The 11443-nt window shown below is 44.1% G+C and overlaps 2 long non-coding RNA genes across 11 annotated transcripts; both read left to right on the forward strand.

Moving 5' to 3' along the window:
* The first annotated feature begins 2863 nt into the window (after window positions 1-2863).
* LOC119275887 lies at window positions 2864-9340 on the forward strand. Of its 9 annotated transcripts, none has more exons than XR_005135927.1 (11): window positions 2864-3663; window positions 3796-4482; window positions 4563-4948; window positions 5036-5129; window positions 5322-5422; window positions 5788-5839; window positions 6165-6480; window positions 6990-8771; window positions 8858-8965; window positions 9060-9117; window positions 9267-9340. It is a non-coding gene; the product is annotated as an uncharacterized LOC119275887 (long non-coding RNA). The 9 variants fall into 9 exon arrangements; XR_005135926.1 differs by having other exon boundaries at window positions 6990-8384; window positions 8571-8965; XR_005135925.1 differs by having other exon boundaries at window positions 2865-3663; window positions 6990-7646; window positions 7952-8965.
* A 337-nt stretch (window positions 9341-9677) lies between these two features.
* On the forward strand, window positions 9678-11057 carry LOC119275888. 2 transcript variants are annotated; one of them, XR_005135934.1, is made up of 3 exons: window positions 9678-9811; window positions 10193-10284; window positions 10529-11057. It is a non-coding gene; the product is annotated as an uncharacterized LOC119275888 (long non-coding RNA). The 2 variants fall into 2 exon arrangements; XR_005135933.1 differs by having other exon boundaries at window positions 9693-10284.
* Window positions 11058-11443: the final 386 nt, after the last annotated feature.

The raw sequence follows: 11443 nt of genomic DNA on the forward strand, positions 1-11443 counted from the left end.
TCTGTTCCCCATAGGGCCGCCCGCCCAAGCGCCGCTCGCCCTCTCTCTCCTCCGGCCGCCCTCTCCTTCCGGCCTCCGCCGCCCTACTCCGGCCGTCCTCTCCCTCCGACCTTCGAAGGTCGCCCCGCTCCCCCTTCACCAGTCATTTTTCTCCCTCTGTCGTGCACGGCGGCGGCGCATCTACCAGAGAGGTCGCGAGAGGGGTGAGTTTGTTCGTTCCTTCTCTGTCTCACGGCCATATCATTGATCTTGCTTGCTCTAGCGCTAATTCTGATTTGGAAAAGTAGATCCTGATCAAACTTGCTATAGATTTGTGGTGCACGCATGGAATTGTTTGAAGCTGCTTGAGGAGGTAATAAATCTTTCTAGAGGCCCAAAGATTCAGGTCACCTTTCTAGGTATTTCAATTTCAGGCTTGCATTCTTTGTAGAGGCCCAAAGATTCAGTTCACCTTTCTTGGTGTTTCAATTTCAGGCTTGCATTGTTTCTAGAGGCCCAAAGATTCAGTTCATCTTTCTAGGTATTTGAGTTTCAGGCTTGCATTATTTCTAGAGGCCCAAATATTCAGTTCACCTTTCTAGGTATTTCATTTTCAGGCTTGCATTATTTCTAGAGGCCCAAAGGTTCAGTTCACCTTTCTAGGTATTTCAGTTTCATGCTTGCATTATTTCTAGAGGCCCAAAGATTCAGTTCACCTTTCTAGGTATTTAAGTTCAGGCTTGCATTATTTCTAGAGGCCCAAAGATTCAGTTCACATTTCTAGGTATTTTAGTTACATGCTTGCATTATCTATAGAGGCCCAAAGATTAAGTTCCCAGTCGGCGGCAAGCGGCCCTGCTACCCATGCCGGTGTCGACCTCAATCACAAGGGCCAGCGTCGGAGGGGTTCCCGGGGCTTGGGCTCTACAGAGCCTTCCTCCAGAGCGATGATGGCGAGCTCCTCCCTCGGTGCGTGAGGGGCTCCGGGCTCCCTCCCTATCATGAACAACTTCCGTGATGAGTTAGCTCATTCTTTGTTTCATGAAGTGTTTTTTTATTTTGTGAAGCTTGATTGACGACTTGTATGTTTAAGTGGGATATCTCATTTGTATGGACAAAGTAAAAATTATCATGTTTTGCATGCTTGATTGTATAGATGGTTCGTTTATGTCAATTGTGAGTGAGAGGAGGCCATAGAAGAGCCGGCCACACCAAGAGGGTGCTTGGATCCAAGGGACTTATTTTAGTCTGACTAAAAATAGGGTCCAAAGTAGTCAAATGATTGAGATAGAACATTTATTGTCAATCTAACCCTGCCATCCATACACCTCTTTGGTTTAGAGTTAGTTCAGGTTAGAATCTAACTCTAACCTCTAACTGAGTTAGAGTTCTCCTCGTCTCGGTTCATCGCCATCATACTTTCCCCATTCCTGTGTTTTCTGTATCCTGCGAATCAAAGAGGCCCTTTTTTTGGGAAAAATCAAAGAGGCCCTTAGACTGGTTTAGGTCCGGTCATTTTTTATAAACGTGTTATATCCAAAATTTAATGAACGTGCTCCGGTTTCCACGAAAATAATCCGGTTTCATGTAGTAATTCGTTGATTTATTTATTCTTCTACAGGGGGTTTGCATGTAATTCGTGAGGTTTGAAATGTAAAGTACCCCGGCATATGCTCCGACTCGTGCATGCACTACGGCCAAGATGCTCTATGTCCCACATGTCGACGAATGGGAGCACGTGGAAATAGCCTAGGAGTACATATAGGAGGATAAATGCGTGAAAAATATGTACTGTGAAGCGTAGCCGCGGTTCGAAAAGTAGACCTAAAGTGATGACAGCTATAGGTCGCACGCACCCAACTAGTGATACTAGACATACGACTAATTTTTTCCTAAAAAAAGAGGCACGAGTGCTTACTACTCCTATTCTATAAACATGGGTCCCATCTAACAACAGCGTCCGTGCTACAGCTAACCCTCCTCCCTTGTTTCTCTCTTCTACTCTCTAAGAGCATGGTTAATAATATAGCCAGCTGCTGGCTATATGATGTTGCCATGTCACATATAATCAAGTTTATAGCCAACAAGTACAATAGGTAGATATAAATATGTACTACTTTATTGATACATGGCCCATTCCACTCTCTCATAAAGTATCTAGGACCACTTGTTGCAGCCGGCTGTTAACTAGTAGCCCGCTTCTTTTCTCTCTCCTCTTCTCTCTCTTCCAAGTAAGCAAGAATATAATATTTAATGTCTTACATCCCGCCTACATCACCTTATTGTACTTGCTCTAAACTCGGCCGACGCCCGGTGGGTGGGGTGAGTTTGCTCAACTGCGGCCCCACCTCACTGTGAAAACGTTACGACTGGAATAAAAAATGCCATATACTCCCTCTGTTCATAAATATAAGCCTTTTTAGATACTACTTCAAATGGAATACAGCATACAGATGTATGAAGACATAGTTTAGAGTGTAGATTCACTCATTTTGCTCCATATGTAGTAGTCACTTGCTGGAATCTTTAGAAAGACTTATATTTGGGAACGGAGGGAGTACTATACTAATCTCTACTCCTAATGGAACAGTCGCTCCATATGTAGTAGTCACTTGCTGGAATCTTTAGAAAGACTTATATTTGGGAACGGAGGGAGTACTATACTAATCTCTACTCCTAATGAAACAGTTGGTAGTCTCCACCGGTCAATTTTCATCCCACCAGAGATGGTTAATTTTCGTCCTCGATCCCACCTCCCGCAACCCAGTGATTCCCCCCTTCCGTCCTCGAGACCGACAAAAAAAAGATATGCTACCACGATGCCAGTTATGAAACACTACAGTTCATCGACAGAAAATTGTCCTAAAAAATTTAGGACGGTTAACCTACAAAAATAACCTACGCCCCGACCGCCGCCCGCTCCCTCGCGCCCCCGTTGCTCCATCCTCGATCCCGATCTGGATCGAGGGGATGAGGAGCTCCTGCCTCCCCGACGGCCGGCCTCCTCCTCGCCTCGCCGCTGTGTCCGGCGCCGCCATGGCCTCTGGAGCCAGGGAAGCTCGTCCTCGAGGTCCCCGCCACCGTCTCCTGCAACGTCTGCCCTGCCGCCTCACCAGATCCTTCGCCCTCGCAGCCGCCGCCGATCCCCTCCCTCAAACGCCGCCGCCCGTCGCTGCAGCCCCCGCCACCTCCCGTCGCAAGCTTCTGTGCTGCCACACGATCACATCTGTCCTCCCTTGCGCTCCGATCCGCACGAGATCACCGATTCTGCCTCCTGATGCCACGCCGCTCCCCAGCGACGAGGCTGCTCCCATTGTTCCCATCGACGCTTCATGATCCACGGCCTCCCCCATCCTCTTCTCCATACAACACCGATGTCGCCGTCCCGTATTCCCCACCGCTGTCTTGCCAACTGTAGCACGCCGGATCCTCTTCTTCAGAAGCTGCCGCCTCACGTGCAATGCCACCACCCATGGCCCTCCACGGACACCACCATCACGGGCGTAACTTGGACAACAGACCCCATGACGGCAGAAGGAAGAGCAAGTGGGGGGTATCGAGACTGGCCACCATCGTGAGGATACCGGCGTCCGTGCGCGTGGTGATGGCATGGTGACGCAAGAAGGTCGTGTTCCTGGTGTGCCGCGTGCTGCGTCTCCATCCACGTCCGCGACCGCAAGACAGGTACGGCACCGTGCCATCGACAAGATAGGATGCACATCTTGAACAGATTAGGGGCGAGCACAGCATGCACGACAGTGCCATGTTGTCCTTTCTGTGATTATCAATTAGTACTGAGGATTAATTTTTGCACAGGGAGATGCATCTGGAAGGAGGCACTGGGGCAACATCAAGAAGTTCTGTTAAACTGATTCATAGCAGCATCTCAAAGTTCAATCAGAAGAAGCGCGACATTGTGGTTTCTATAGGGTGGGAGGTATCCTCCATATCCCTGAGCCGAACAAGCTAAATCTAAAGCCGGATGTGTTCTTGCTTACACATGTGGACATAGATATAGGAGGCAATTGTAATTGATGATGATAGAACTTGCCCGTTTGATGCCACGGACGTTGGGAAGGTATTCGATCAGGATCCCTTGGACAGGCGCTCGTGTTGCTAACAAGAAGAATGACTGCATTCAGTCAGCAGCCAAGGAGATCAGATGATGTTTAGGGATTATAGGGTCAAAAGAAGGAAGAAGTTTGAAAGCAGCTCAAGCATTACTGGAAAAGAATTATAACTCACCGATGACAGAGAAGGAGGTGCATGCTTCCAAGGCAACACTTATTATTTTCCTTGTGGGATACATGATGGCACCGATGGCAAAATATGATTATTCAAGCCTAACATACTGGCCAATGCTTATGGGTCCTGACAATATTCATAATTACAAGTGGGGTTAATATGTCATGGAAGGTATACTAGAGGCAGATGACAAGCTAAAGTGTGATGTCACAAGGAAGAAATCCATGACCAACATAACCGGGTGTTCTATTCCTTCAGGTATTAGACAGTACCTCAAAAATTATTGGTCTGAGCTGCATTGCATTTATACATAACGATCAAGTGCATGATTTGTGCAGGTGTTTTATCTTCATAGCCTTAACCTGGGTGAAATAACAATGCAGCATGGAATTCTTTTGAGAATCAAGGTGTTCAACAACTAGATTATGAGGATCATGATCATTGGTGATTGCAGCCGATCTATCAGCAATAGATCAAAAGTTGATTTTCGGAGCATCCATGGTGTACTGAGTGCAGAGTATATGAATTGCCTTTTGCTTGTTGTCTACTAACATTCAATTATAATCCAATAGCCAAGAGACACGAATAGCAGTGTGTGTTCACACAGGGCTGCAATGCGTGATGGTGTTGGCCATTCAGGGCCTGAACCAAAGGACTTCATACTAAAGCAGTTCCCTCGATCGTGCAAGAATGTAATAATTCATTACTAAGGATCAAGTTATAGGTTCGATAAGACTAGAATATAATATGTATTATCCTTTGTCAGGTGCCACCTCTGTTGCTTAATTTTTAACTTGTGTTCTTCTATCAGTTATTGAAAAGTCGTGACTCGCTACTGCTGGGAGATGCGCCTCCACACATTCTAGGGCAAAGAGATTTGGGCATGACAAGATGAAGCAGTTCAGGTCCATGATTTCTATTAAACTTTTGCAAGGAACTCGATTAATATGTTCTTATGGTAATACAAAAATATTAATATGTTATTACAATGTATTTTCCAGCAGTCTCATTGTTCATTTATGGAGTAATACTAATTGCTGTCATTTTATTTTTCAGGATACCTCTAATTATTCTTAATGTGATACGTTTCATTGCAGGGTGATACGTATGGAGGAAAAGAACCAGAGCAGCGCTAGCTTGGATAAAAGTTTCAGTGACAGAATTTGTTTGGCATATGTGGAAATCTTGGTAAAGGCAAGTTGAGTCTTTCACTCACTCACCATGTTCTTTTGGTCTGCACTATTTTTCTAATCTACATTTCAGAAATGGCTTTTGTCAATTCTTTCATGTACATGGTTGGTATAATCTTCTATCATAGGTTCATCTTCAGATGTGAGAGAGCCAAGTTTCCTGTAGTAATCTATAAGGAAAGCTTGGACATTTCTTTTTTCACATGTGTTCTTATTTACTTGAAAAATAAGTTATCAAGTCTGTTTGGTCAAAATATGTGAAGTTATATACTCTGGGTAATAATTTGATGAGTAGACCATTTCAATAATTCTATTTGTTTCAGGCATAGCTGGACAGTGTTACAACTAAAGTTTCTTGTGCTAAAACTTGCAGATCTCAACACACCTGAGCAATGAGCACATGTTACCAACCACAACCCACACAGGTGATGTTCTTTTCAAAACAAAGATATCCCTGATGCATGACAAAGTTGCAGCGTTGATCTCAAAATTATACATCTGTAGTATACAGTATACACTATAAACCTAAGAGCGGGTAGCTTCAGCGTACTTCTGTATTATGTTTTCTCAATGATAACCTAGCACATGATTGATTATAGTACACATTATTCATTTTGAAAGCTGTATTAAAGCCTAACTTTTGAATCTTCTGCTAATGAAATAAAGGTGAGGAACCACATCTTGCATTGACTGGAAAAATAGATTTAAATATTACGTTTTTTATAATGTTCTGAATGTATTTTTTCCTAGGATAAAGGCGCATGCGGCGGCGAGTTTAATAGGGGCATAAGAAACGAGAATGGCGGGTGCGGTGACGGTCATTCATGTGTTGGACAAAATAATACACCCCATCTGTGTCATGAGGCTGGACTTGACATAGACATCAGCAAACATGGAGCATGGTGTTGAGGTGGGAGTCGGACGCATGGATGTACTTGACAAGGAGCAAGTAGACGTGAGCATGCATAGTGGGCAATGCTCCCGATGGTCAGGCGGATGAGAAGACCGAAGAGGAAAGCCGCATGTGCATATTTGTGGCGGAATGGGGCTAGCTTGAGGCAATTAGGTAGTGTCTATTTGGACAGGTTGCCGACAGAGAAAAGTTCTATAGTCTGGCTTGATGAGTAACATAGACAGGCATGTTGGTGCTATAAGGTTATATCCATGGTTTAATTTTGCATCAGCATTCCTGCTTCTTCGAACATGTTTACTTACACATTAAAAATTGTGTATGAAACCCCTTACAAAGCCATTTGTATCCAGTATCCTATAGTAATATAAAAGTACTGCATGATGTTGGAGTCGTGAATTGTTGTTAAACTTTTGCAAGTGGTAACAGTACAATGGTTTGCACACATTGCCATTGTGCTACTAAATGATCTGTAACATTCATGCTGAAATTATTTGGTTTTGGTCCTATGCTTTTTTACCTGTTCATTTACTGATGAAGATAGCATATGTTCATATTTTAAAATTATAGTTATCTGTGCTTCTAGTTGATAGAGATCAAAATATTTCAGACTTTCAGACTGAAATATCTTTTCTTCCTTTGCTATAATTCATGGGCCATGGAAGAGAGGAGGGAAAGCAGAGGGAGTGCAGTGCCAAGGAAATGCAGCAGGAAAGGTTGGAAATAGCGTCGCTCGAGCGGGGAAGGGAAGGAGAGACGACCCGTGCGCAGGGGCGACACTACTGCTATGCTACGGTTCATGTTGGTGCCGCTGTTACTACATTGAGAGAGACTGTCGCACCCGTTTGATGTCTGAGCATGCTCGGAAGTATGAGTGAGAAATAAGCTTCGGCCTTGGACATGACCTTAATCCAGGTCGCCGTCGGGACACCGTTGCCGAGGGCTGCGTGTCCGACACCCTTGAGACGCTCTTTCTTTCCGAGGCCACTACGGGGAGGCCTGTGCGCTTGCGCGTGCTCATGTACGACCGGCAACTCCCGTGGGCGGGCTGCATGGCGCGCGCCGCCGGCGTGCTGACGGCCACGCTCTTCTCGCAGCTCTGCTCGGTGGGCGTCATCTACAGGAAGGTCTATGCCGGCCGCTTCGACCCGTCGGTCATGGAAGGGGGCGCGCTGCGGGGCCTGCTGAGTGGTGGAAGTGTCATCATTTGTGGCAGCACCGGAGTCATACCGGTTGTTGCTGGATGTAGTGGTGGGCCCGTTTGAAGGGTTTGTGGACGCCGCCGACGTCATAGCAACTCGTTCCATGAGCTTGATATCAAGGTGAGGTCCCTTGTCCGTGCCCCCCCATTTTTCCCAAGTGAAAGATGGATCAAAGCCAGCTGGAGAGATCCGTCTTATTTATTCAAGCCCCGTTTGTTTTGTTTTCTACATAAAGTCTATGTTATGATTGACTTTACCATTGCTGCTCACTTCCAAATTTGTTGTAATTAACTGTCCTCCCCCCAATATGATTTTACAGCTAGCTTTTATGTTCCCTTGTAAATCAGCAGGAGAGGGAGTTCAGTTCAGATTGTTTCAATTCTCACCAGTAATAAAATAGACTTTCTTTTTTCTCCTGGTTGCAGAAAGTCGATCTGTTGGGGGCACACATGGGAACAATGTGATAGCTGAATTAATTCAAGATCATGTATGTAGGTCTTCTATATGTTATATGAAATTTCATAACCCATTTTTTCCCTTCAGGCATCAACACGCGAACAGAGCTATGAATTATTTTGTATTCAGATGACATAATGAGTGTTGAATCTCATATACTTTGTTATAAAGAGATGAAAATTGGTGCTCTTCTGACCTCTGCTGGAATCAATATTGGTCTTTGTATACTTTTTCTGTTATTCTATTCCATTTTGAGGAAGAACCCACAAAATGTTAAGGTCTATTTTGGGAGAAGGATTGCTGAACAACATAAGAGGCTCCGAGGAGCTTTTATTTTGGAGATATTTGTTTCATCCCACATAGGAGCGGCTGCTGGAATAGAAATAAATTGCTTCTATACATGTAAGGCATCGTGGGTACTCTTCTTACAGGAAACATACCTACTTGGTCGCATACTCGAGTGCATTTTCTTGGTGGTGTGCTTCTCTTTTTTCTTGTAGTGCTCCAGAAGGTTCATCAAAGTAGTCCTTTCGTTTGATGCATTAGCCTTTTTTTTGGGATATGCTAACTTGATTTTGATTTCTACAGGTGTAGCTAAGCTAGCACAAAGAAGGGGTGTCCCTAACATGTTGTTGATTCCATTTCTTCTACTATATTATATGAATAGTCAGTCTAATTGCTGATTCAGAAGTCTTCTAGGGAACAAGATGCCCAACTCGTTATCATGTTGTGTGGGTTAAAACAAATTTACAACTGATGGTGGTTATAAAGCTTGGCCGAAATTTGTTTGTAAGTGATGCTCTTCAGGTAACTTTCAATAGTTGTAATCCCCTTAATTTCCAACTAATTGAATTGTTACTTATATGCAATATGAGGTGAATTATTCTGGATCCATATATGTATTTATCCCTAATGATTGGGCATCTCTAATGTATGCCGGGTACATTCCCTACAAGATTGCATAGCACCTTCGTAACATTGAGGTATGAATCCTTCATAACATTGCCATTTTGATGTGTACATAGCGGTTGGAGGATTTGTGCTTCATGTAACAGTTGTTTATGGTGTTTGATGTAGCTAACGATGCCTCAAGATGCATCCCATGACACCGTAATAGACACTAGAGGACTGTCAGGTACCTGTATAGTTTGCCACAGTTGTAACTTGCAAGATATATTTTTCACATTATATCTATTGTTGAGAATACTATTCACCAATTCGTTTTTCTTTAGGAATCTTTAATGTTTTTGATAACTAGAACTTTTGCCATGCATCTTGGTCCAGGGGGAGAGCGATCTTTTTCGACACTTTGCTTCGCTTTAGCACTTCATGGGATGATAGAAGCACCTTTTAGGGCCATGGATGAGTTTGATGTATTCATGGTGAGCAAACGCTACGCTTTCTGCAACCATCCTGTTAATGACAAATGAAACCTTATCGGTGGTATCTGATTTGTGCAGGACGCGGTGAGCTGTAAAATAAGCTTGGACACCCTTGTAGATTTTGCTGTTGCACAAGGCTCACAATGGATATTTATAACACCGCATGATATCAGGTCTGAAAATCTCCTGTAGTTGCTCTTGTTCCAGTTTCCCGCAAATGGATATTTATGACATCTATGTTTCCACAGCATCGTGAAGCCTGGAGATCACAAATGGAAAATCGCCTGTCTGTTACTGTGCTCAGTAGTGTATATATCTCCTTAGCCTTAGCATCCACGTTTGACAGAACCTGTCGGGAACTGCTCGCCTTGTATTTAAGTTGTGCATAGCTTGTTTCCAAATGTGAACTCAACCAACACCACACGGGCTCAGTGCCCATACAGCAAGGTAAGGTATAGATAGTTTCATGTTTCTTCAAGGTACATTATTTTATACTCCATCCTGAGTTATTTCTAGACGTACTTACGGCAGTTAGTGATGTTTCCTCACCATCAGTGACTGTGGCGTGCTCATTGTATTATGGGAGCTTAGAGTCGTTAACATTAATTATTTACATTATGGATATCATCTTGATGATAATTGTCAATACATACTCTGACCAGTTTGGAATGTCAAAATGTTGTAGTTATATATATTTTATCCATAAACTTTTAGTTTCATGTTTTAGAGTTTTCGTTCTCAAATTTGTATGAATTGGATTCCAATGCTCAAAACCTCAGTTTCATAAGAAACAATTCATCAGCTAACATACTTTTTTTTAATGTACAGGATGTTGATTTCATCATATTTAAAAAGAAGGAAATGAATAGGGTGAAGAAATCTCATCATATAATCTCCTCTCCAATTCACACTCATATAAGGTGCTACTACTGCTCATAATTTACTACTCCCTCCATCCGAAAATATAAGAGCGTTTTTGACACAATCGTAGTGTAAAAAAATGCTCCTATATTTTGGGACAGAGGGAGTACAATGCATATAAATGATCAAATTGGCATGTTGTAAGGACTGAAATGAGATAATTATCTTTTTTTAGTTTTTTTCTTTTATGATCAGAAGTTGTTTGCTTCTGCTTATTGATAGAGATAATTATTCCCTATGAAGCAAACAAGCGGAGTGAGAGGATGACGAGGCGTAAATGGAGGCGGGGTCGGTCCGTCGTTGTGGCGGTCCAGGAGCACCACGGGGTTGCCGGCGACCCGTGTGCCGCAGGCAGCTGTTGGGAACGTCGAGCCACGAGACAACCTGTTGGCGTCGGACCCACATCAGCGTCCCCAACTCCCCATTGGCGGCACATCCATCCCCGCCACCACGTGCTGCCCTCCACCTCCTGCCCGTCGGTCCATCAATTTGATCTCCTCAACATAGCCGATGAGCGAGTGCTGAAGTGTCCACAACGGCACAACCTAGAACGCGCGGCGAGATCCAGCGACACCGATGTGGAGGGAGGCGTCACGAGAGATTGAAGCAAGCCTTGGTGGGGCTTCCCTGTTGCTGCTGCGAGAAGCAGAAGGAGGCGGTGTTACGTAGAAACGAAATTTGTTTGTTTGCTTGAGTGAATATATATGTCTAATGTATACAAAAAAATCGGTTGTGTTAAAAATTTGAAGTATGTGGTTGTTGGTTTAGTTGAGATGGACACGCAGGATTGTGGGCCACATATGCCATTGATGGATGAGAGAGGCCGAGAGAGTGGATGAGGAACAAGAAGATAACAGTTTTACCGGTAAAAATAATAATGATATATTCTCATGTGCACAAGAATTATATTCCATAAAAATGATGTTGAACAGCTAAATTTATATGCATTGTAGCCCGTAGCAACGCACGGGCATTGACCTGAGCTCTCTATGCGGCTTCATGAGTGTGGCTGGAGCACGGGCGTTGTGATGAGGGTGCGGGTGGAGCACGGCCATCCAGTGATAGGAGGGAGCTGGGGGAGGAGTGACGCAAGCCACTTGTGGGAGATGGATGTAGAAGAGGAGGAGCAGCACTGGATGGCAGTGGTAGAGCGTGGCA

Source organism: Triticum dicoccoides, chromosome 3B (genome assembly GCF_002162155.2).
Source record: "Triticum dicoccoides isolate Atlit2015 ecotype Zavitan chromosome 3B, WEW_v2.0, whole genome shotgun sequence".
Classification (NCBI taxonomy): domain Eukaryota; kingdom Viridiplantae; phylum Streptophyta; class Magnoliopsida; order Poales; family Poaceae; genus Triticum; species Triticum dicoccoides.